This window comes from Chinchilla lanigera, unplaced genomic scaffold, assembly GCF_000276665.1.
Source record: "Chinchilla lanigera isolate Chin_1 unplaced genomic scaffold, ChiLan1.0 scaffold00059, whole genome shotgun sequence".
NCBI lineage: Eukaryota > Metazoa > Chordata > Mammalia > Rodentia > Chinchillidae > Chinchilla > Chinchilla lanigera.
In genome coordinates, this window is record NW_004955460.1 from 12,368,665 (window position 1) to 12,395,201 (window position 26,537).

Below are 26,537 nucleotides of genomic sequence, written 5' to 3' on the forward strand. Positions count from 1 at the left end.
TTGCAATGACACCTTGGGGTTCCTGCAAAAGGAACCACCCTCAGAGCCCAGAGGACTGGTCCCCCCCGCCCCCCGCACACATCTGCACTCAGGGGGTTCCCTGAGCTGGGGCAGGCCAGTCCAGCCTCTTCTTCCCCACCTGGGGCAGGGTGACCTGGGCCCTTAGGTCCACCCGGTCTCTGGATCTCGGGTCCGCGGTGGCTCCGCCTCCTCATCGCCCTCCCTCCAGAGCCTTGGACCAGAACCCCGCCCCTCCCCCCCTTCCTTATCTCTTTTTCTAACCTTTTGCATTTTTTTAGTCTCATTTCCTGTCGGGTTTTTGCATTTCCCTCCCCCGCCCCTTCCAGCCTATGACACACTTTCTCTCTTGTTGGCTCCCTGGCCTCCTCTGGCCTCTGGACTCCAGCCGGCCACGCGCAACCCCCTGGGTCCGCGTAGCCCCTGGGTCGGCGGCGCTTGGACCAGGGCGACCGAGGAAGCCGGCGGCCTTCGTGGAGGAGGCAGCCCGGGCGGCTGCGACGGCAGAGCAGGAGCGCCCAGGTAGGAGGGGGCTGGGGGCCTCAGGAGAGGGGAGAGGGGAGGGGAGCACGCGGGGCGCCGCGGCGGGGATGGGGCCTTGGGAGGCTACGGTGGCGCAGGGCGGTGCTGGGCTCCATCCGCCCCCACTTCCCCTTCTCTCTAGACCCCTTTCCCTTCACCTCTTTCTCGCTCTGCACCCCAGTCTCTCCCCCGGGTCCTGGGAGAGGAGGGACAGCGTGGAGGCCCGGGAGGCAGCATCCAGATGCAAGGCGCCCCTCATGCATCTGCCCCCCAGAGTGAGGCGCAGAACCTTGGCTGTCACCTGACGGGCCGGAAGTTGGCAGACCACACAGCCTGACTCAGGCTCCCGGGAGGTGGGGGGCCTGCAGGCCCAGACTGGAGGGTGTCGACCCTCCAAAGCGAGTAGAGAGGGGGCGAGGGGCGGCACGACCCATGGGGGTGTGCGAAGGTGGAGACCTCAACCTCAAGTCACCTCCAGAGCGTCCCCAGGCCTGATGGGGCCACCGGGAGCTTGCGGAGCTCAAGGTGCAGAAACAGGCAGGAAGGGAGGCTTTTCTGTCCCTTGGGGCTTCTGAGCACGGTTGTAAGGAGTCTTGGGGACCAGACTGAGGCTGCCTGGTCTGCACAAGGACGTGGGCCCGGATGGTTTGCCAGGCTGTGGGCTTCCTGTCACCCACCCCCCCCCCCAGAGTCTCGGCAGAAACTTGTCCAGGACCACACTGACCTCTGTGCCCAGCCTGCTCTCCGTGCCTTTGATTTGTAGTTTGAAAAAATTCCCCTGGACATTTATGACTTCTCTTGGAAATATAAGGCTCCCAACCTTCCAGAAGAGGTGCGGGGAGGGTCCATCACTCAACATTTATTTAGTGCCTACCAGAGCATATGTGTGCCGGAAATCCCAGGAACCGTTCACTAATGGCAGAACAGGAATTCTCTCCAATTCGCCACCTCTGTGTTGTGCCTGAGACCCAGCTGTCCCCACCTCCAAGACCTCTGTGAGAGGAACATCTTTTGCGCCTGCACCGTGGTGGTCCAGGCAAAGCCCGCCTCAGCCTCCCACAGTGGTGTGCACCCATGTGGGTTTTATTACTGCAGACGTCAGAGGGGGCCCTTGACACTCAAGTAGTCTTGAGTCTGCACATGAATGGGTCCTTGACATGATTAAGAGAAGAAAGCTGTGGCAAAGGGTGCGTAACATAAAGGTAGTCTCGTAAGGCCATCACCTCCATCCAACGCTGAACTTTTCCACCTTCCCTAACTGAAACTCTGGCTGCAGTGAACAACCCCTGTCCCCGACCCCAGACCCTGACACCCAATGTTCTCTTTTCTGACTCTGGCTCTGACTGCTCTGGGGACCTTATCGATGTGGAGTCACGCAGTGCTTGACCCCCTGGTTCTGAATTCTTGTCTCACCACCATGTCCTCAAGGTTCAGCCTCGCTGTTGCTGTGTCAGAACTTCACTTTTTTTCCTTATTATTATTTTTTTAATTAATTAAATTTATTGGTGCATTGTAGGTATAGATAATGATCACAGTCATGGTAGGGAATTTGTACCTGTACATGATATATCTTGATTCCTTATTTTTCCAATCCCCTAATTTCCCTTCAACCCCTCCTCCCCTTATCTACAAAAGCTTTTTTCCATTTTTCATTCTTTGCTCAATTTTTTTTCTTTTCCCTTCTTTCCTTTTCCCTTCCCCCTTCTCTAGTTCCCCTTTCCATTTGAACATTTTCTTCCTATTTCACAATATCTATTAGACATTTTGGCCCTTATTTACACTTTCGGTTTCTCACATCAAAGAAACAATGTGATACTCACACGTGTGTCCAATTTATTTCACTTAAGTGTATGGTCTCAAAGTGTATCTGTTTACCTCAAAATGTCTCAAATTTATCCTTCTTTATGGCAGAGTAGTACTCCTTTATAAAAAAAAACCCACATCTTTATCCATTTATCAGTTGATGGGCATTTGGGCTGTTTACAAGATTTAGCTATTACTAACCATGCCCGCTATAAACAGGTGTGCATATATCACTGTGGTATGATGCTTTTAATTCTTTTGGGAGGACAGACCCATATCTTTCATGATGCACTAAACTAAAATCAAAAAAGGTCAAAAATCCAAATATTAAAACAGAAACACTAAATGTACTGGAAGATAGAATAGATATACCTCTTGAAGACATTGATACAGGCAAAGACTTTATGAATAAAATCCTAGTGGTGCAGGAACTATCACAAAGAATCAACAACTGGGCTCTCATCTCATTAAAAAGCTTTTGCACAGCAAGAGAAACTACCAACAGAGCAAAGAGACAACCTATGGTGTGGGAAAAAAAATTGCCAGTTGTTCCTCAGACAAAGGACTAATATCTAAATATACAAAGAATTCAAAAAAGTCAGAGCTCCAAAATTTAAAGACCCAACCCAAAAATGGGCAACTGAAATGAAAATTAAAACAATGTTAAGATTCCATTGATATTGGAATATTAAGATTCTTGATAATAGCATTCCAGAGAGAATGGCTATTATCAAGAAATCAACCAATAATAAATGCTGGTAGGGCTGTGGGGAGAAAGGAACCCTTCTCCACTTTTGTTGGGAGTGTAGACTCGTACAACCACTGTGAAAATCTGTGTGGAGATTCCTCAAAAAACTAAAACTAGAAGTTCCATTCAACCCAGCTATTCCTCTTCTTGGTATCTTCCTGAAAAAACTTCGCTTTTTGAAGGCTGAGTAGTATTCTATTGCGTTGAGAGACTAGTGTGTTTATCCACTCATCCTTTATGTGACTTTTAAAAATGACCCTTAGATGTAACGCTTCTGACGGTGACAGTGCTTGTTTGAATCTATCAGTGCTCACTACGCAGGTGGCTTGTGCTGAGCGCCATGGGGACACAGGGTGGAATGTGAGACACAGGGTGCCTGCCCTGAGAGATCCTGTCCTACAGGAGGCTGACATCGGGGAACGTGGAGAAAGAAGGCAAGACTCAGGTTGAGGTGATGCCTGGGCTTTTTTCTCTCTCCCATGCCCCTACCCCCAGCCCTGAGGGATGTGTGTCTGGTTTGAGAGTGCCAGTGGCAAGGCGTGGAGATGAAGAGGCTCCCGTGATTGCAGATCTTCCTAATATGCCATGCACCAAAGGATGAGTTGATCTGTGGTGTTGAGGAGTGTCAGGTGCTGGACCCTGGCGCCTCCTCCAAACGCTTTAAAACCTGCCTTTAGTTCTCTCCACTTTGAAGACAGTGCTTCTGGTCATCAAGATGGGACTTAAGCCTTGTGTGGACTGGAATCAACAGATGACCAACCTGACTCAGCATGGTTAGTGTGCTATTGTGTTGCAAAGCCAGGTCTGTGAAACCTGTCTTTTTTAAAAAAAAATGTGTGTGTGTGTGTGTGTGTATATTTCTGTATGTGATCAAGGGAAGAGGGTAATCAGGACTAGCATTCTACCTTTCAGGTCTGAGGACTGTACTAGACGCGTGGCCCTGGGAGGTCTTGTCATCCCTGAGCCCTCAGAAGCCACCTCTCTAAGTGGCCCTAGGATGTTAATACCGATGTTTTCAGTGCTGTCTGTCACATCGGGCACTAATGAGAAAACACGAGCTACAACTAGCTCTCCTTTGCTGTTTTCATCCAGATCTGGACACAGATCCAGATCAGAGGCCGGGGTTAAAGAGTCCAGACCCAGAGCTGCAGTGCTGGCTTCCCCAACAGACTCCAGTGGGCTTCCTTGTTTCGTCTGGCTCAACCTCAGTTTCCCGGCCTGCAATTGCAGTCTTATAAGGGGCTTGTGAAGACTGAAGGAAATCATGGAGCAAAGCTCAGCAATCTACCCTGTAGCAAAACTGCTAGTTCTGGGGCTGCACTCACTATACAATCAGTCTAGAAAATATTTGAAGAGAAAGAAAGGAAAAGCTAACTTTCAAGAAAGCCCCATAAAAATGTTTTTCTGCCAAAGAAAAATTACTGTTCTTTTTTTGTGTGTGTAGTGCTGGAGAGAGAACTCAGAGCCTCATGCATAATAGGCAAACACTCAGCTATACCCCAGCTATACACTGAGCTATACCCCACCCCTAAAGAAAAATTGCAGCTGTGTGTTGTGCCACACACCTATAATCCTAGCACTCAGGAGGCTGAGACAGGAGGATCACTGCAAGTTCAAGGCCAACCTATCTGCATAGTGAATACAAGGCCAACCTAAACTATATAGTGAGACCTAGTCTCAAAAAAAAAAAAAAAAAAAAAAAAAAGCAAACACCTGATTCCCAGATACCAGCCTCTCTCTGGGCCAGACTACACTGCAAAAACACACCTAGAACTTGCTACATGCAAAGCACACACCCCACACCTGTCCCCCAACTCTCCTTAGGGACTCTGCTCTCTAAATCAGACGTTTTAATGGGAAGATTATTTCCAGGAGGGTGACCTTTCCGGTTGTGATTAGTTCAAGGGCTCAGAGATTACAATGGCCACCATCATATTGATGTAATGTGTGTCTGTGGCCCGGCGCCGGGGGTCATAAAGTTCCCCTGGCCTTGCCTGCCTGGCAGTCCTTCCCTGTGTGCCTTCCACTCCCCCCAAGCACATCTGTTCCTCAGTGGACAATGCTCCTCATGGGTGTGAGAGCCAGAGAGGGGAGGGGTGTGCAAACTCCATCCCCACCCAGAGGCCTCCTTCCCCGCGTGCTTGCCGTGATGAGCGTGTAACCTTCCCACCCCCTCTGAGTTGGGAATATGCTGCCTTTACTCACAAGTGTGACGGCGGTGGCGGGAGATCCCAATGCTCTGATCCTCACACTTCACACACCCTTAGGGTGCCAAAGGTAGCTGTCTGGACCCCATCCTGCCCTCACACTGAGAGGTAGGAGGCTCTACTGGAAAGACCTACAGGCTTGGAGCCAAGCAATTGGGTGGCCATCCTGTTCTATGACCTACGAATTGCATGAGTCACAAAGCCCTGTATAAAATGGGTGTAAAAAGCCCTCCCTAAATGAACATAGACCAGAGTGTTTCCAACTTGCTCAGAGGGCTTCCGCTTTTAAGTTGTATTTTTGACTTGTAATTTTGCAGGGTCTTAAATGTAAAACAGAATATATAGGACCAAGAGCTATTTCCCTAATTTGTAAAGAGCACTTCTAAATCAGACACCAGAATCAGCAAACTTTTCCCTGAAAGGTTCAAATAGTAAATACCTCAGGCCAGGTGGTTTCTGCCAAACCAGCTGGATTCTGTAAGCTGCAGATGGCAGCGGTGGTCACATCTGGCCTAGGCACACAGCAGCTGCACAGGGTTGGTTGGCATTGGAAGTTTATCAGCCCAGAAGTAGAGAATTCAGCCCAGTGGAAGAAAGGCTAAAGGATGCAGACAAACACAACCTGAACAGACCAATGAGCACGCGTCGGTTATAATCAGATTGATGCGCTGGAAGTCGGCAGGAATATGCCATTTTTCACCCGTTAGTCTGCCAACGCTCAGGAAGTTTGATGACGGTAATATTGGCAAGGGAGAGGGCAGCAGGCATTCTTTCACATGACAGTCCTTACCACTGACCAGCTTTGTGTCCATTTGACAATATCTGCCAGGACCACACGGGAACACACCCTCCGGCGTGGGAATTGTAAGAAATCTTCTAGTTGTACTTGCGCACGCATGCCAAGGTGTGTGCATACAGACGTTCACACTAGTGCTGCGTGTTACAGGAAAAGGCCTGGAAAGGCAGAGATGCTCTTCTGCTGAAAGGGCCTCTGCACCTGCCGAGGCACTGTGGGGGTCGCTGAGGAAGGTGAGGTGGGGCTGGGGCTTCAGAAACTACGGAAGGAAACAGTGGCAGCTGTGAGAGGCCATTTATGGTAGGGAACTCTGAGAGGCAGAGCTCAGTGGTTGAACAGGGAGAATTTTAGCATTTATTTTGTGTCCTTGCCTTTCATCTGAATTTCTCCTAGCTCCATGGGTTCCTACCCTGCCCTGCCCATTCAGAATGCAGTTTCCTCCCATAAGTTTTTCAACTGCGTCCCAATACAAGGGAGATCTTGGAGATCACAGGCCTCCATGTTCCTGTCTCAAAGGCAAAACTGGTGACCTGTCAGTGGGAGCTAGGAGTTTTAAAATTAAGATATAACCCACACAGTGCATTTCACAAACCTTTAACACATATCTTGCCAAGTCCTAAGTATAGCCGTGGGGCCAGTCGCCCAGATCCAGGTGTGACTCCCTTCTAGGCCCTCCAAGTGTCTCTCAAGCCACCACTCGGTGGCTGGCTGTCCTCTGGCTCAAGGTCACGACTCTTCTGAGATGTGACCCTGTGTATTGGCTGTCCTTGACCTTTATATCAATGGAGACTCTTTGTCTCCAGCTTCCTTTTTTTTTTTTCTTTTTGTAGTACTGGGGATTGAACCCAGGACTTTCACACTGAGCTACATGGTCAGCCCTTTTTTTTTTTATTTTGAGACAGAGTTCCTGCTAAGTCACTAAGTTGCCCTGGCTGAGTTTGAACTTGTGATTCTCCTACCTTGGCCTCCCAGAGTGCTGAGATTACAGGTGTGTGTCACCACATCCAACTTCTCCAGCTTCTTTTACTTGGCAACGTGGTGAAGCTCATCCATGCACTAGTTTGGTTGTTGCTCGTGCGTTGTTCAAATTTACCAGTTTATTTATCCATTCTACTATTGATAAACATATTTTTATGGTGGAAAAATGGGTCTTTAGGGTTAGCCAACTGGACTTGGTTTTGATGATCCCAATTTTGTTGGCAAGGTCCTCGGCACTAGGGTTTTGGCCTCAGTCATATTACTGTCACAGAGCTTCCTCCTGCTCCTGCTCCTGCTCCTTTCCCTCTTTGGCCTTCTTTTTTTTCCTTCTCTTCCTCCTGTTCTTATTCTCCTCTTCTTCTTCTTTCTCTTTTTCTTCTTCAGTACTGGGAATGGAATCCAGGGTCTTCACACTGAGTGACACACCCAGCCCCTTTTATTTTTAATTTTGAGCCAGGCTTTTACTAAATTACCAAGTTGTCCAAACTGGGATCAAACTTGAGATCATCCCACCTCAGCTTCCCAGAGTGCCAGGATTACAGGTGCGCAGCATCACTGTCAGCTGCAGGCTTCCTCACAATCTGTCTGATCTGGGAACTGTTGGTCTTGATGTCCACGGTGAACACTATGGTTGAGTGGTGGAGCTGTTTCTCTTGGGCACAGTCCCCCCAGCGTGTTTGTGTTGCCTCCCAAGCTGTGACGTCCTGTGGGTCTTTACTCTGTAACCTTGGGTGTCTTTCTGAAATACTTTCTTGGCCCTCAAAGCCTTGGTATTGGCCTTGTTGGCTTTCAGCATCATCTTGGTTAAGATTTGTTCATAAACATTTGTGTGATTGGCACTTTGGGACTGTGTAGTGAAACTCCTGATATTGTTCCCGTACCTGTCTTAGAGAAATGGTTTTTCTTAAATTTATGTTTTGCATTTTGTTCATTAATCTGAGGGAAAACAGAAGTCTTATGCAGGCATTATGTGAGGTTCAATACATTATTATTTTAGAGAATAACTGTTGGTGTGAAACACTGTATTGACACTGTGCTTCATTCCCTGTGCCTCTAGAAAAAATTAGGTGATTTATGAAGTCTTCTAAGAGGAAATAGCCTTTTAAAAAAGGGATCTGAGTATAGCAGGTTTGGGGGAAATGATCAGTTGATTAATACTGATACCTCCAAACTGGTCACGGCACGTGGAGAGTCCCCATCACTGTGAGAATGTGTCCCAGTTGTGCAGAGTTTCTTCCCACATGACAGGGCCACCCTAATTTGGGGAAGGTTAGGCTGGTGTATATGTGGCCCATCAAGAAAGGATGGGTGTTGTACTGTGTTGTGTTTTGTTTTTGTTTTTGCACTGCTGGGGTTGGAACCCAGGGCCTTGCCCACGCTAGGGAAGCACTCCACCTCTGAGCCACACCCAGCCCCAGGAAAAGATGGTTTTCTCTGACTGTTGTGGGTGGGGACACCGTGGCCCCAGCAACAGCAGGAGGCTGTCTGCAGGGAACAGATCAATCTGCGTCCCCTTCCTTTTGTATAGAAATGTGATATAATTTTGTATCCTTCTTACTTCATTTTAAAGTATATTTTTAAAAACCCAAGCTTTCATGCCTTGCAACAAAGTCAAACTAATTGATCCTTAGAGACCTTCCTCCAAACCTGGTGTGGCAGTGAGCACCTCTAATCTCTGCAGAGAGGGAAATCGAAGCAGGAGCCCTGTGAGTTGGAGCCCAACCTAGGCAAGTTAGTGACTCAATGCGACCCTGTCTCTAAATTAAAGAAAATAAAAAGGGCTGGGGGATGCAGCTCATGGTGGAGTGCCCCTAGACTCCATCCCTGGTACTGCAGAAAGAAAAGGGAGGGAGAGAGAGAGAGAGAGAGGGAGGAAGGAAGGAAGGAAGGAAGGAAGGAAGGAAGGAAGGAAGGAAGAGGTTCTTCTCGCTCAGAACCCAGGGACCCTAGTCAGCTACCATCTCCCACCTGCCACCTCCAGTGCCTGGCCTGCACGCTGCCCTGCTGTTCCTGAGATGCCCCTCTGTCCTTTTCCCTGCCTTCCTTCGCCCATTTATCTGCCCAGCAATTTGCATCTCTGGCCCCTTCCCTTCTGCACTGTCCCTCCCCTCTTGACAGGGCCGTTCCCCGCAGAGCCCAGGTCTGTGCGTGTCACTCGTCCTCACAGCAAGGCTGTGGCCATCTCGATCACATCTTCCCCATGGGCCCTCACTGCCTGCTTCTGTACTCCTTCCCTATTAATCTTCTCAAGCTACCAGAACAAAGAACACAGACCAGACCAGGTTGCTGTTCCTCCCAGGTTGAATAACAGACACTGATTGTCCTGCTGTCCTGTGGGCTGGAAGTGGGTGATCAAAGGACTGGCAGGGTCAGCTCCTGCTGAGGCCTCTCCTTACAGACCTGCCAGGTGATCAGTGCATCCCTAGTGTCTGTAAGTCTAATACCCTCTTTTATTTTTTGGCAGTGCTGGGATAGAAGCTAGGGCTTCATGTATGCTAAGCACGTGCCCTACCGCTAAGCACCAGCCACAGCACCTTCTTCTTTAAGAATACCTTTCTTACCAAAAAAAAAAAAAAAAAAAGAATACCTTTCTTGTTTTCACAAGTAAATATGCCATATATTGTATCTGCTTGCCCTTATTGGTTGAACTTTTCTTGGTGGCTGATAATACATGGGTGAATTTGTAAAGCATCCATGTGTATTTGAAAAGAGTTTGTCTTCCCCGCTCATTAGATGCAGAGTTGTGCAGATCTGTTCAAGCAATCATCTCAATTATTTTCAGTCATCTGTAGCTGTGCAGATGGTGGTCCCCTTCTCAGCAACTTTCTGAAGTCCCTTACTGTGACAATATCTTTTCCAGTTTCTTAATTCTATCTATTTTGCTTTTTGTGCCTCAAAGCTGTGTTGGGAGGGCCACGGACATTTGTGATAGCCGAAGGAGCGTAAATATCTTCTTCATCTCTCTTAATGTTATCACCCTTAAATTCTATTTGCTCGTAAAAGGACAGCAGTCCTATTGGATTAGGACCACACCTCAAAAGCCTCATTTTGGGCCAGAGATTTAGCTTAGCGGCACATGTACCTGCCTGGCAAATGCAAGGTCCCAAGTTCAATTCCCGGTACCAAAAAAAAAGTCTCATTTTAATTTAATCCTCTCTTTAATTTAATCCCTTGTTAAAGACTGTCTCTAACTTACAGTCATATTCTGCTTTTCTCCAGATAGAAGTCTGGGGGTTATACCTTCACCATGTGAACTTGGGAGGTGGGATTCAGCCCATGACATTCGCACAGCGATTCTCTTTGCAAGGATTGTCTAAATTTTTGTGCCCATTCCTCTCCTCCCCTTCTATCACAAACCCAGTACAGTAGGGCTTTTCCCCTAGGACTCAATTTCAACAGCTCTTAACAAGGTTACCAATGGCCTTGGCTGATGGCCCATTCTAGTCCTTATAGGACTTAACTCTCAACAGCGTTTGATAGGATCAACTGTTCTCCCAGAAACACGTGTTCATTTGGCTCTGGACACCCTCGCTCATGGTTTTTCCTCCACTTCACTGAGTACAGCCCCTCTCCCCCGTCTCTTCTCTAGCCCTTCCCCGTACACCCTGACATCTATTGTTAAAGGGTCCCAAGCTCTGCCCTCTCCCTATCTCGTCTCATTCTCCCTCATTGCTTTAAAAGTCATTATTGGCCACTGACCCCCGTGTTCATTTCTTCTGCCCAGACCCCCTATTTGAAGCAGGGATTTCAATAGCCAACTGTCTCAACAGGCAAACCTGGACATGGAATGGTTCTAAAAATCAAACTTGTGATTTTTGATTCCCTGAACCCACTCTTCCAGCCTGCCAGTTGCTCAGACTTAGCATCCATGGAGTTGTTTTTTATTTCTTTCTTAGTAATTTGCCCACTTGCTCAGCACACACACACACACACACACACACACACACACAAAAAAAAAAAAAACAGTTTGCTCTGGTGAGGTCATGAAGAATATCATTTTCCCACATTTTTAATAATGTGTCCTTTGTTGGGAAAAAGATGCAATATTTTTTCGCTACCAAAGATTGAACACAGGGTCTTCACACTGAGCTATGTTCCCAGCCCTTTTTTATTTTTTATTTTGAGACAGGGTCTCACTAAGTCACTAAGCTGGCTTAGCTGGGCTTTGTCTTGCAGTTCCCCTACCACAGTGTCTCAGCATGCTGAGATTGCAGGTACGTGCAACCACTCAGCTTGCATTCTTTACGCTGCAGATGGGTAGTGTCCCATAGAGACCACTGACCCACTAGACAACCTTGACCATCTCCTTTCTGGGCTTCTGTTTCCTCATATATCAAGGGAGAAGATTAGAAGGGGCTTGAGATGGTAAATGGATTTCATCTTGATCAACTAGTAGTGGCTTGCTGAAGCACTATGCTGGATCCAAACTCTGTTGAAAAGAGTTCTGTGATTGATTGCCAATGTCTGCTGTGGGTGTGAAACTGAAAACTGAAGCGCGGCTGCTCCCATTAGTCATCCCTGCATGACCGAGACCACTCCCAGCTTTAAAAATCCAGGATGACCTTGTGACCTTGAGCAAATCACTTTGCTGCCCCAAGATTTTGTTTCTTCATGAACAAGATGGAGATAAATAATCCCTGCCTTCCTGCTGCACAAGATTGCTCTGAGAAGTATATGAGATAAGTGGGTGAAAAATGGCGCTGGAAATAACAAAACACTCTATAAAGGGGAGGTTTTATTTTTATTAATTGACCTCTCTAGTCATGAATTCTGTCATCAGTCATGGCCTCCTCCAGACCAGTCTTTGCTTTCACCTTGAGTGTCTTTCTTAGGCTCAGCATCTTTCACAACCTCCGAGCAGGTACAAGCCAGGAGGTTTTCTTCAGGGTCACCTTGGCATAAGGGGACCTCAGAACTCCTGATCCCCACCCAGTGTCCCTGCCACTTAATGATGTTTCTGCTCCACGGGCGGAGAAAAACATCTTCCCAAAATAAATTATCTCCCTTAAGGGTTCTTCCTTATTATTCAAATCTCTGGAGCTAGATTAATTCTCCAGGTGGGCAGTTAGGAGCAGTGGGTGTCCCTGGGTGCTCCCCTGTGATGCTGTGGTTAATTTCTGCAGTGAGTGCATCCCCTGCAGCTGGTAGTATTCCAGTGGTGATGTCCAGACATCTATTTTTGTTACCTGATGAAAACACCCCTGTTCTTAAATCTGCAAACCCTCCTTCTGTCACCTGCAGTGTTCTTAATGTCTGTGCTTTCTACCAAAATCCTAAACTGAGCTTCCCTTTGCAGCCTCCTGTATGGATTAGCTTTTTCCAGAGACCTGGGAGATCTATCTGTTCTCCTGTTATTTGGTTTAAGCAAAGCTTTGGGGCATTTCTTCTTGCCAATGGTATACTCTGAGTTAGATTCATTGCCTAAGCTCTGATTTAGTGGCATGCGTATTATATTGTAATGCATTTCATTTCCTTCTGGATTTTATTTGGGGCTTCATTCTACAGCCTTTGTCATGAGCAGTATTTGCTGCTCTGTGAAATAAGAAGTGTTCAAAACTGTGACACAGATTTTTTTAAAAGATAATTATCCTCCTTCTTCTTCCACCTCATCCTCCTCTTCCTTTTCTCCCCCCTTCATCCTCCTTCTCCCCTTCCTCTTCCTTCTTTGCTCTCTTCACCTCCTCTTCCTTCTCTTCCTCTCCGCCTCTCTCCTCCTCCCTTTCCTTCTTCTCTTTCTTTGCAGCATATAAATAAAGGATTCAAGTTTCCTATTAGACTGGAAACAGCGAATCAGGTTTTTGTTTTGTTTAAAACCTGAAAATCTTGGCCAGGAGTCAAGAGTCTCAAGACAGAGCCCAATACTGTGTTGCAGGGGTTGAGTGGTTCTCCCTTCCAGATGGGCCACTCATGAGAGACTGCTTTGAGAGTTACTGTACCAGAAATATTGACTCAGAATACTGCCTGAAAATTAATGGGTGCCTGACACTTCCTCCCCTGAGCTGCCTGTTCCGTGCAGGCTTCTCTGTGACTCAGCACCCTGTATCCTTCACAGACAATGGGTGCGATGAGTGTAGAGTCTACTGCTCACCACTCATGGGACCCTAGACAAGTCGCTGAACTTCTGCACCTCCCTTCTTATCCACAAAGCAAGGATAAGACCGGCCCCCTTCTCACAGGAAGTTAGAAGAGATAACACCTGCCAGTGCCTAGCACACTCAGGATAGGCACTAGGTGGGGCTGCTCATTAGCATGGTGCCTTAGAGTAAGTTCCCAATAATCTCTTCCAAACCTAAAATTTGGCCTAAGCTGTCTGCAAAGCTTTTGCTTCTATTCTTTTGCCAGATCCCCACTGATTATATCTACTACTCAACACTGCAATTTGAATATATCCCCCAAAATCACAAGTTGGAAGCTTAATCCCCAGGCCACCAGTGTTGAGAGGTGGGACCTTTCAGAAGTGATCTGGTTTGCAGGGCTCTGGATTAAGGTTGTTCTCCCAGGAGTGGGTTAGGTATTTAGGAGGGCTTTGGCCCCTCCCCTTGTCACCTGCACAGGCCCTTCTGCCATTTCACTGTAGGATGCTGAGACAAAAAGGTACAGCCCCTTATCATGGACTTCCCAGTTTGCAGAATTAAGAGCCAGATAAATTTCTGTAGGATTATGTTACAGCAGCACAAAAGGGGCTAAGACACTGATGCATTCATCCACTGAACACATACCCAGCATGTACCATACACATTCTACTAGGTGCTAAGGCTAAAAAGGTGAAAAATGGGACCCCAACTCCCAATACGTCTGTCATCCGGTGAGGGGACAGACAGACAGTCAGTTGAAGATAATGCAGTTGCTCTAAATGATGTACAAAATGCAGATGAACCTAAGGGAGAAGGACAGACAGGTCTGCCCAAAAGAGTCGGGAAAGACCTGCAGAGCAGGAGAAAGCTGAACAGAGAGTAGAAACATAAGCAGGCAGAGAGGGAGGGACAACTGCATGTACAAAGCTGTGCAGAGATAGCCAGTGTTCAGGCCTGCAGAAAAAGATTGGGGGCATAGGCATGGGGGGGGTCACCAAGAGCCCCAATACTGTGCCAAGGAGGGCAGATGCTGTCCTGTGGGTGAAGGCGAGCTGCTGGGGCATCTGAGCAGGGGCTGCAAGCCAGGATGGGCATCCAGGTTACAGAGATCACAGGCAGCAGTGTGGAGAACAGATGGTCCCCTTGAGGCAAGAGACAGGCTCTTATTTGATGGGACATGGGCCAGGAACTGTTTTATTGTCATTACAATAAACTTTGCATTGAAGTCCAGCATACACAGGAGTATGCCATGAATGCTAAGTGTGCAGCTCCATGGATTGTCACGAATTGAACACAGCCTGGTCACCCAGTGACACCAGGATTGAGAAACAGAACAGAAACAGCTGGAAAAAATAGTGTAGTAGAATAATAACTTTTAATATAATAATTTTAGTATAAGTAGTCCCCACTATTGCACTGGACATGCTTATGCTAAAATATTATTTGTTTATTTAAGCTACAATTTAATTGGCTGTCATATATTCCATCTGACAACCTTAGCTTTATCTACGTTGTTGCTTATAACAGTAGGTCATTTGTTTTTCATTGCCAATAATAGTCTATCTTATGAAGAGTTTACATTTTATCTATGCTACCATTGATAAATATTTGAGTCAATTCCAATTTTTGGCTATTATGAGTAATGCTGATATGAACATTCTTATACACCTGATTTGGAAATGTGCTTTTTCACCAGAGATGGATTTGCTGGAGCTCAGGAGAAGTTTGTATTCTGCTTGCTAATAAATAATGTCAAATACTTTTCCAAAAATATTGTTCCAGTTGATGCTTCTGTCAGTAACAGATGAGAGCTCTGTTCGCTCTACATTCTGACTCACAATGGTACTGTTGCAAACACTAGTGGATGTGTAGTCAAAACTAACAATTTTGTGGCTTTAATGTGCATTTCACTTATGACTGATTAAATTGAGTACCTTTTCTTGTGTTTATTGGTCATTCTGTATATTCCCATTTAAGTGTTTTACCCATTTTTCTGTTGGGCTGTCTTTGTCTTATTGATTGTTGTAGTTCTTTATATATGCTGATTATGTATCCTGTATTGGTGGTTATCTTTCATTGGTTTGTTATTTTAAGGTAATCCAACTGTGTGTATGTGTGTGTGTGTGTGTGTGTGTGTGTGTGTGTGTGTTTTCTTATAATTAGCTCCTACTGAATCCTATTTGAAACTTGATGGCCTGAAGTGTATGTTTCTTCAACAAGCTTTATTGTTCTATCTCCTACATTTATATCTATAATCTATCTAGAATAGATTTTTCTCTTTAAAGTCAACGTCATTGAGATACAATTTATCTCAATGTATCTTTATGTAAGCATTGTAAGTATCCTTTCTAGTGAGCTTTGGTGAATGGATATACCTGTTAACTACAACTTCAATCAAGATATAGAATGTTTCCATCACCCCAAAAAGTTCCCTTATGCCCTGCTGCTACTCAAAATGTGATCCACGGACCAGCAGCTCTGGCCTCAGCTGGGGGCTCCCACAAAGGCAGACTTAACCTGCTGGATTAGAATATGCACTGTAGCAAGATTCCCTATATTCTGTATGCACAAGAAGTATTTGGAAACAATCTGAGTTCCTTTGGAGAAACAAAACAAGCCAAAACTGCTGTTTTGTTATAAATAGCATAGCCTGAAGCAAGTACAAGGGAAATGATAGATGATTGTGTTGAGGCAAGGTAGGGGGCAGAGAGAAGGGACAGATTGGAAAAAGCTTGTGAAGTCCTTACAAGAATGGCCTTGGGTCCCCCAACCTACCGCTGTTTTCCTGAGGCCTGGCCTCAGGATGCCCTGGTAGGGCGTGAGACTTGTGATTTTGAAAAGCAAGATCTGGGAAGATCGTGTACCCGTGGGCCCGCTATGTCCTGGTCTGTGCTCTGGACCAGAATGGAGAAAGCCATCCTACCAACTATATCCAGAAAAGAGACCTTAATGTGGGATTTTGTCCCTTTTTTAGGTTACTTTTTTTAAAAGCTAAATATTTAAATCAAAATCTAATTATTTGGTTTAAAAAGTTAAATACAACCATGTGGCAAATAATAAAAATAGCAGCCCCCTGTTCCCCCACTTCTGGTTCTATTCTGCCAGCATTTCCTTCCCTCTTGACTCTGTGGATGGTTCCTTGTCCTCACTCCTCCTGTCTCCAGATCCCAGCCTCCCACAACTAACTTTTCAGGGAGCGAATTTCCCCACCCTAGCCAAGGAGGGGAAGGCTCCTGGGGGTTTGTTTGCACCCACTTGTGTGCCCGTCAGCACTGAAGCCCCTGCAGGACAAGGAGACTCTTCTCACCAGCAGGCGTATAGGTCTCATCTGCTCTTAAGTCTGTAGACATTTTTTAAAACTATAAATTAAATGTCTTTAAAAATGTAAACAACAGTGTACGTACATATGGTATAAAGGCTACTAGCAACATGATTTCACAGTAAAGTGTATAGAATTTGTTTGTGTGAATGATTTGTGGGCAAAACCCAATTAAACTTATTTCCAAAGGAATATTCCCTTGTCCTAGCAACCTCCCCTCTCCACACCAATGCTAAGTAAGTTCTCATGTGTCAAGTTTCTGTATGCTTGTGCCTGAAAATCTGAGCTGTTTTGGTTCTTTGATCAACTTAATTGTCTCTGACAAATACCAAGCTATCTTTCCATCCCTTGTTGTCTGACTTCAACATTCTTAGTATATTAATTATACTTAATTTAAAAGTTTTGTGGTACTGGAGATTGAACTCACTAAGCTACATTACCAGATCTTTTTTTTATTTTTATTTTTAATTTTGAGACTGGGTCTTCCTGAGTCACTAAGTTGTCCAGGCTGGGTTGGAACTTTGAATCCTCCTGCCTCAGCCTTCCAGAGTACTGGTATTATAGGGCCTCCCACCACACCTGGTTGTTTTATTTTTTTGAGACAGAGTCGTTCTCTGTTGCATGGCTGGCCTTGAACTCCTGAGTTTAAACAATCCTTGTGTCTCAGTCTCCCAAGTAGCTCCACTGGGCTTAGAAAATTCATTTTTAACTAATATAAGTCCACTTTCAAATGCCAGCTATTATTTCAATGTGCTGAAGGATTTTTGCACATTTCTGGGGCCACCACCCCACTCTGTGAGGTCGCTGTCAATCATCTCACTTACCTGCATGCTGTAATTACATGACTTACTGATACTGATCCTCTAAAAAAAAAAAAAAAAAAAAAACACTCTGGGAGGCTGAAGCAGGACAACTGCAAGTTTGAACCTATCCCCAGCAATTCAGTGACTAATTGAGAGGCTGTCTCAAGAAATACTCAGTGCAAAGAGCCTGGGTTCAATACCTAGCACCACAAACAACAAAAAACAGTTTTCTTTGGACCATTATTCTCCCACCAAGATTCTTCTTTATTTTTGTTTCTGCCTACAGAACCTCTCCTAGTGTTTCTTGTGAGGCAATTCTTCTGGCTGTGACGTCCGTCAATTTTTGTTTATCTAAGAAAGTTGTTGTTTTTTCTTTGCTTTGCAGGATGCTTTCACTGAATCCTACTATACATTGGTGCATTTTCCCCCTTTGTACCATAGTTTAAAGCTCTCCAGCAACAAGCCAGCAGGTGGAAGATGGGAGCCTTTCACCTGCATTCCCTCTTGCCAGGAGTTGCAGGAGACGTCTTTCAGGGGACTTCTGAGTGCTCCAATTACAGCCAAAGCCTGGTGGGCACCACAGTAGCCATTAGTTCTCGCAGTAATCAATCCTCGAGACATGGTTTGGACATCGTCCACAGGTCACCAGGTGACCCGGGTGTTCCTGGTCCCTGTAAACTCTAGAGAAACGTCACTGATTCAGAGGTCGGAAGGCTGGTATCATTCCGTGACATCTTCCCTTCTTCTTTTCAGGCAAAGCTTTTTTTTTTTTTTTTCCAGTTAATTATTTGGGTAGTGAGGAGAAGCAGAAACGGCAAAAAGCAGACTCGCTAGTGTTAGAAGCAAGTTAAGTCACCCGTTGGCTTCAGCTCATTTTGGAACCTGCTCCACCGTTAATACTTCAACTAGCCTGTAACTGCTTTCTCTTTTTCTTCTCCCTCCACTCACCCGACAATGCTACACTTTTCATATTACCTGGTACCGCTTGGATGTTCTGCTTTGATGCTTCTTTTCCTTTCTTGTTTTCTTGTCGGCATTTCAGGTTGGGAATTGAACTGAAGCTGTATTCAAGATCGCTGTATTCTCAGCCACGCCGGGCACCTGACGAATTGGGGGGGGGGGCGCGTGCTTCTTCAATTCCTTGCATCCCTTTGATTCTTAGAGTTTCCATCTCTCTGCTTACGCTACCCACCTGTTCTTGCATTCTGTGTGCTTTTTTCCACTGAAGACCTCAGCATATTAGTCATAATTATTGTAAATTCCCTGTCTGATCATTCTCAGCATCTGTGTCGGATCTGAGTCTGGTTCTGATATTGCTTTGTCTTTCAGATTGTGTCTCTTCTCACCTTTGGGCACGTCTTGGGCTTGTTTGTTGACAACCACACGTGCTGCGTCGGGTTACAGGAGCTGGTCAAAAGGCCCCGTGGGAGGGATTTATGTCAATCTTGCGAGAAGTCAAGCACTGTGTGATGTGTGCTGAATTTAGAGGTACTCCAAGTTTTTAATTGCTCTAGTACCCTTGTTTTGGTGTCTTTTTATTTTTGGCAGTATTAGGAATTGACCCCAGGACCTTCACACCAAGCCATGCCTCCAGCCTTTTTTATTATTTGATTTTGAGACAAGTTCTCACTAAGTCACTAAGTTACCCAGGCTGGGCTTGAATTTATAATCCTCCCACCTCAACCTCCCAGAATGCTGGGTTTACAGCCATATGCCACCACTCTCAGCTGTGTCCTCCCTTAACTCTGGGCTTCCCGATGTTCTCCTCCTCAGAGGAAGGCTGTGTCTCATGGGTCTTTCAGCTGTGGCTCACTGTGGCTATGCTGAGCCCTATGGGTGCTGTGGCAGTGTCAGGGAGAGAAGATGTCCCATAATGCGTGATCATATTTCAGTCTTTTAGTGGGCCTGTGTTCCAGGGTTGTGACATTCACACTGATTCTCTAGTGATCTGTTTCCCTACCTTGTCCCTGGCCCAGGCCGCAGGTCTTTTAGTCTATCACCAGTCTATCACCTTGATCTTGAACTGTGTTGACTCTGTCCTTCTCCAAGGGGAGATAGGAAGGCTGGAGGGGCTGAAGAGGGCAGAGATCGTTTCCCCAGGTGGGATGAGGTTTCTGACTTGTATTCTGACAAAGTCCTTCCGTCAGAATAACTTCGTGACGGGAAAGACTCTGCATATATTCTGCAGTGGTTTCTCTTCCTCTCCCAACATGATGGCCACCAAGGGATTTTGACATTGATTGATTCATTGAGTGATTGATTTTTGCAGTACTGGGGATTGAACCCAGGGCCTTTGCACTGAGCTACATCCCCAGCCCTTTTTTATGTTTTATTTTGAGATCGGGTCTCACTAAGTCACTGAACTGCCCGGGCTAGGTTTAAACTTTGGATCCTCCTGTCTTAACCTCCCAGAGTACTGGGATTATGGGTGTGCACTACCATGTCCCACTATAAGGAATCTTTTTGGGACACTCATACTGAGCTGCTGTTACCTTTCTGGAAGGAAAGCCGTCCCACCAAGACTGTGGCACCAGGGTTTTCCCCTCTGACACTAACCCACATTCAACCCCCAGCAACTCATCAATCACCACGTGACTATTCCCACCAGTCTGTGACCCCAGGGGAGTCACAGGTCACAGCTGCTATATCTTTCTGGAAGTCCCACACCATCAGAGTTTCCATGGTGGCCACTTGTCCTGTGACTTTACTTCGCAGATGGGTCCAGGAAAATTGCTGACCTGAGTTCGTCCCATTTGTTGTTGTTGTTGTTTCTGTAAGGATGACTTACGACTTTCAAGTTGTTCACATGAGGAAGATGAAACAAGAGGGTAATACCAAGCTATCTTGTTACTGTTGTGTATCAGAGTAGGCTATGCTGTGTAACAAATACAGCATTATAGTCATTGCTCTTTCCATCTTGTTTCTCACTGTACCCTAAGACTTGTGTATCCAGTTAGCAGAGGGAGAAAGTGAGCAAAGGTACACATTGGGAGGCTTATTATGGCCCAGGGCTAGAAGCAAAGCACCTCACTCTTACACACAGGTCCTTGAACTTAGTCATATGTGCTTAGTCACCCAAGGAAGGAAGGAAACTTCCAAGGGGAAGTTGGAAAGCAAGCTCTAGTTGTATCCAAAGGAAGCGAATGGAACCTCTGGAGCCATTAGCACTCGCATCACTCAGTACTTTACCTGAGCAATGAATGTCTGCTGGGAGGTCTACTGGGCTTTGTCTCTATCACATGTGCCTTGACTCCTCTTGGTCTTTTGCTTCCCTGTGTATACACTAGATTCAATTTCTCAGGTTCTGTAAGGCAAACTAACAAACAAACAATAACAACAAGGAAAAAAAAAAAACCTCTGTTGGGAGGCTTTGCTTGTTGGAGTTATACTGAATGTTCACATCACTTTGGGAATAGCCTGGGTCTTCATGACATTGAGTGCTTCCATTTATGAAGTTGGTTGATTTTTGCCTCTACTTAGGGCATTCTTTAATGTCTTTCAGTGATGTTTTTTAATCTTTTCTGCTTAAGTTTTGTTCAATTTCTCTACAGCATCTTCTGGTTTTTTATGATTATTATAAAAATAGTTTTAAAATTTTGCATTTACACATGTTGCTAGAGTAGAGATGAAGTCAACTTTTTTATTTTTAATCTTGGATTCAGTAACTATGACACTTTAAAGGCTAATAATTAGTCTAATGTTTTCTGTGCAGATAATAATATCTCCTGTGAACTATGACAGGTTTTATTTTCTTCTTCTACGTTATTTTTTTATTCAATAAAACATTTTTATTCTGTACAATATATATGTGTATTTAAATATATAGATACATGTATATATATTTGCAGAGAAATCTCAATCAACAAATCCCTGAGTCCATGGGAACCCAGGATGCTAATAAAGGGAAAAGAGGAATCTGTACCTAAAGACTAGGAAATAGGGCAAATTTCCCTTTCCTCCTGGTTCCCTGCAACAGAGGGAAGGGGATGGGTACCACAAATTCCGTGGCCTGTCTTCCTGTTCCATGCTGGCTGGCATCTTCAGTTAAGCATTGAATGGTTGTAATAATTGTGAGCATCTGTGTTTTGGTCTTAGTTCCCAAACAAAAGCGTGCATAGTTAACCTTTAACCATTTACACTTGCTGGAGGATTTAGGGGAGAGGAATCTTAATTAGATTAGGAAAGTTTTTTCCTCTCTGTTTCAAGTATACCAACGTATGTTATCATGAATTCACATCAGATTTTATCAAAAGCTTTTTTGTTTTTTGCAGTTGCTGAAATGCCAACACACACTGTTTTTCCTTAGTTTGTTAATGAATCGAGTTCACGATAAGATTTTTTAAAAGTTAAACCACCAATATTATATTTCTGGGATAAATTCAACTTATGCATGTTTTTATTTATTGAGTGTAATTTTGGTTTCTTAAAACTCAGAGAGTTTTTTCGCAATTAAGTGTAAAATTAACTCATAATTTTCCCTTTATTATATTGTGTTTATCCAGCTCTAGCTGTGAAAAACTAGAATGACAAAAATGAGTCTGGGAAGTTCCCTTGTTTCTCCATCCTGCCAAACAGTTTGTGTAAAATTGGAATTGTTTGTTCCTTGAACTCTTGGTAGAAGAAACAGCTGGGCCTGATGCTCTCTTTATAAGAAGATTTTAAATTATGGATTTACTTTCTTTACTGGTTATAAGGCTACTAATGTTTTCTATTTCTTTTTGAATCAGTTTTAGTAAATTTTATATTTCTAGGAATTTGTTCACTTGATCCAAACTACCTAAAGTGTTGCTATAAATATGTTCATATTCTCTGCCTCTCTGTCTGTCTCTGTCTCTGTCTCTCTGTCTCTCTCTCTGTCTCTCTCTCTCTCTCTCTCTCTCTCTCTCTCTCTGACTCTCTCTTTCATTTTCTCTCTGTCTGTCTTGCTTACCTCCTCCTCCCTTATTTCTTCCCTTTCTGTATGGGGAATGGAGCCCACGTCTCACAAATGCTAGGCAAGCACCCTACCACTAAGCTATATCCCTAGCCACCTTATTCTCTTTTATTGATTTAATGCAGGTTGAACCCAGGGCATCTACACTGAGCTAAATTCCTAACCAATGTTTTATTGTGAGACAAGGTCTCAAGGTCTCTGAGTTGGTTAGGTTGTGCTCAAATTTGCAATCTTCCTGCCTCAACCTCCCAGAATGCTGAGATGACAGACATGTACCACCATGTTCTCTCTCACTCTCTCTCAGCTTTTTGGGAAAGGATCTCACTCTGTAACCCAGGCAGGCCTCAAACTCACAGCAATCTTCCTGCCTCAGTCTTCTGAGTGCTAGGATTATAGGCATGTACCACCACACCTGGCATTTATTCTCTTATACTGTCAGTTACATATATAATTATGCCTATGTTCTATCTACTTATAGAAAGTCTTTATTAAGAAACTTTTGAATTTATGCAAAGATAGAGCAGTGTAGTAACTATTACAGGTTGTGTTCCCCAAGAAGCCCACTTAGGAAGAGGGAAGTAGAACTTAGCATGAAGAATGATTATTAAGGAGCCCCTTGAAAGGGAAAGAAAAGAACCAAGATTTGCCAAAAGAAGACTGTGAGCTGCAGTGCAGAGCCATTACCACCTTAATTTAAAAAAAAAAAACCAGGTATCTTTGGAGCTCACAGTTGTCTTAAGTGTGTTGAGATGGCCATGGCTTTATGCACCATTCAGCCACTGGCCATGGCCTGTGCTGGAAGCTGTGTGATTTTGGAAGAAGTAGCTCTTTAAATCCCTTTGAAACTGGAGGCTCTCTGATGACTTCTCTTTATTCTTCTCTGGTTTTGCTTTTGGACTTAAAGGGCACCACTTAGCATCCTGCCAGTTCAGCCAGGCACTTTAGTGATTGTTTCAAAGGGTTTTATCTGTGTTTTTGATATATGATGGTGGAAGTATTTTTAGAGTATGTGCTTTCTTAGTCCCATTGTACTACTATAAGTGGACACCACAGACTGGGTAGCTTATAAATGACAGGAATTTATATCTCGTGGTTCTGGAGGTCAGGAAGTCCAAGATGAGGCTGCCAGCAGATTCAGGGTCTGAGGAGAGTCTGCCTCCTATAAATAGTTATCTTTGCATTTTACCCTCACATTGTAGAAAGGATGAGGGCTCTCTGGGGTCCCATTTATAAGGGCACTAATTCCATGTATGAGGGTCCCACCCTCATGACCTAATCACCTTCCAAAGGCCCTGTCTTCCAATGCCATCCCATTGGTGTTTCAACATATGAATTTGGGAGACGTGGATCACAGTAGAGACTTCCCAGAAATGGTGGTCTTCATCTGCCTTTCTTTGGTACTGGGTCTTAAACCCAGGGCTATCACACTGAGCTGTATCCCCAGCCCTTTTTTTAGTGTTTTATTTTATTTTGAAACAGTCTTGCTTAGTTGCTTAGACTAGGTTCAAACTTACTAACCTTCTGCCTCAGCCTCCTGGAGTGCTGGTATTACAGGTGTATACCACCACACCCAGCTCCATCTTCCAAATTTTTATGGACATCTCTTACCTGCTATTATCTTCTCCATCCTCCCATCCACATGTACATGCATGAACACACACATTTCACTGCTTTACTGTCAAATTCTTGCAGCTTCAGGAGGGCATGGGCAGAAAAGCGCATGTACTCAACCAAAAGCAGAGTTTCTGCCCAAACATTTGACTTCAACTATTATACATCAGGGACTGTCTGTGTTTCTTTTTCTTCCGTGTGTACTGACTCCTTTACTCCTGGTGCCATTTTTACTCCTCATTGGGCCCCTCAGACCAGCAGTGCAAGCATCCCTGAGCATGTGGTAGGAATGCTGGCTCAGGTCCCCTGCAGCCCTGGTTACAGCAGGAGTCCAGGGACTACTGTGCAAGTCAGCTTGCAGCAGCGCTGCTTGGGACTTGAGCCTCACTGGGGCTCCCTTCCCTGGGTCCCTTTTCATCCTTGCTCTGGTCTGTCCTTATGTGCACCCAGTGGGGTGCCCTGGTGATGTTCTCAACCACAGTGCAGGTCAGATGCATCTTTCCAGATTGCCACAAGTGCACCCCACCCTAGCCAGGTGCTTCATGGTTTGAGCCAAGACCCTGGAATGGAGTTTCTCAAAGCTCACCAGAGACTGTAAGTGGATCCAGAAGACACAGGGTCCATGCCCCTGAGGAATTCCTAGCCTGGGCCTAGGAGAACATTCTGGAGAATGAGAAGCAGCCCCTGAGAGCAAAGTGTAGATTTCTTCACACTTAATGTTAGTTGCAGATGGCCACAGCAGCTCTGTACTGTTTTGGAGTCAGATACTTACACTTCAAGCGAAAGCCCCAACATTTGGGACCACCTGATGATTGCCAGAAGTTTCAAGGCTGGGCATGATTTTGTGTTGCTCAGTGAAGAACGCCTTGCTTCTGCCTCTCCTTGGCTCTCCTTTGCATTTCATTTGCATGTGAGTCAAGTTATCCACAGACAGGGGCCGTGCTTTGACCCCACACTGGGAGGCTGAGCTGGTCACACACAACCATGTCCCAGGGGCTTCTGCACAGCCCTTGGTAAGGAGTTGAGGCTTTGAGTGACAATATCGTCAAGCCGAACTCCATCATTTGGCCCATAAGGCTCAGGTGGACAAAGGAAGAAGCACAAGACCAGGGTGCTGTTAAGCTGCATTCCCTCGTGGAGTCCCCTAGACACTCACGTCCTGCCATGTCCAGTGTCCTGATGGATCTACCAGGTTGACATGACCCCTGTCCTTCCCCTTCAGCAAAATGAATCGGGCAGCTTCACCCACCCAGAAGGGAAGTGGGACTTACTGCTGGACCTCCCACATCCTTCCAACTCTGCATCCTACTTTTACTATATTCAAAAACCAAGCCTTACTGCATCTTATAGGTACTAAGGGGAATGCTAGGGACTCAGAGTTTGGTTTCCTGGGACCAATTTCCTTTTTCCTTTTATTTCTGCTTCCTTTCTTCTCCCTCTTCCTCTCCTTCTCCTTGTCCTCCTGCTCCTTCTTCTTCCTCTTGCTGTTTCTCTTCCTCCTCCTCCTGTTCCTCTCTCTCTTTTCTTTTTTAATGGCACTAAAGATTGAACCCAGGCCCTCACACCTTTTAGACAAGTGCTCAGCCACTGAGCTACATCCCCAGCTATTTGATTCTATTTTGAGAGAGAGTCTCACGAAGTTGCCCAGACTGCCGTCAATTTATAATCCTCTTGCCTCAGCCTCCCCAGTGGCTGTCAATTAGATGAGTCACTTCAGTGTTCTCTGAGGTGCTGTGAGCTTTTATCAAGTGTCCTGTGAGGGTGGGTTCAGATTACCAGGGCGGCTTATAGGCTGCTTGTAGGCAAGCACCTAAAGCTCCTACTCTAAGTAGCAGAGTCTGGGGCTCTCTCATGGCTTTCTGGGTGGGTTCTGGACTCCAGGTGCCAGAGTCACCAGCCATAATTCCCAGATACAGCCCAAGGAGGAAAGGCTGGCTTGGGCTGCCCCAGTACCATGGTGGGAGGGCCATGGGCTGAACTTCCCCCTAACCCTATCCACAAATGTATATATTAAAGCCCCAACCCCTGGAACCTCAAAATGTGACTACTGTACATTTGAAGATTGGTTCTTACATAAAGTTACGTGGCAGACCCCTAACCCAACCTGACTGTGCCTTCATAATAAGAGGTGATCCGGACACAGACTGCAGAGGGACAGCACTGCAAAGACAAAGTGAAGATGGGGTCTATAAGCCAAGGAGCGCAGCCTCAGGAGGAGCCAGCCCTGCCCACACCTTGACCTTGGTCTTCCGCCTTCCAGGGGGTGAGGAATAAAGGTCTGCTGCTTGAGGCCCCAGCCTGCAGTGCCTGTATGGTGTCCGCAGGAGGCAAAGACACGATCTTACTGACCCTCCTTTCTCTGGTGGACTCCACCTCCACATCTGTGTGAGTCTGCAGAGCAAGAACTGGTCCCGCCCCCTGGTCACCAGGGCTCTGGCATGACAGTCAGTATACAGCTGCAGCCTCTCGGGTTTCTCCACTAGCCCTTGGCTCTGCAGAGCGGCCTGGAGGTGCGTGGTTGTCCTGTGTCCCCCACCGTCCTCACTCAGAGGCTGCCCTGATTTGTGCCTTCACTGCCACTGTTTTTATCCCCACAGTGATGAGACCCTCACTGGGCCCAGTGCTGAGTTAATTTTTTTTTTTTTTTTTTTTTTTTTATTTTAAGGATAAAAGGAGGGAAACATTAACAGACATACAACATTTTACAACATATCACAAGCACAAT

At 45.6% G+C, this 26,537-nt stretch overlaps 1 protein-coding gene across 6 annotated transcripts in view; it reads left to right on the forward strand.

Annotated features, from left to right (window-relative positions):
* The first annotated feature begins 322 nt into the window (after positions 1-322).
* Card11 (caspase recruitment domain family, member 11) overlaps positions 323-26,537 on the forward strand; it is a 118,689-nt gene continuing 92,474 nt past the window's right edge. For 4 of the 6 annotated variants that reach the window (XM_005397859.2, XM_013521271.1, XM_013521265.1 and 1 more), the window contains exon 1: positions 324-540. The gene's annotated coding sequence lies outside the window, so the exon portion shown is untranslated. Of the gene's footprint in view, positions 541-26,537 lie in introns of all 6 variants that reach the window. The other 2 variants (XM_013521270.1, XM_005397861.2) reach the window with 1 other exon arrangement.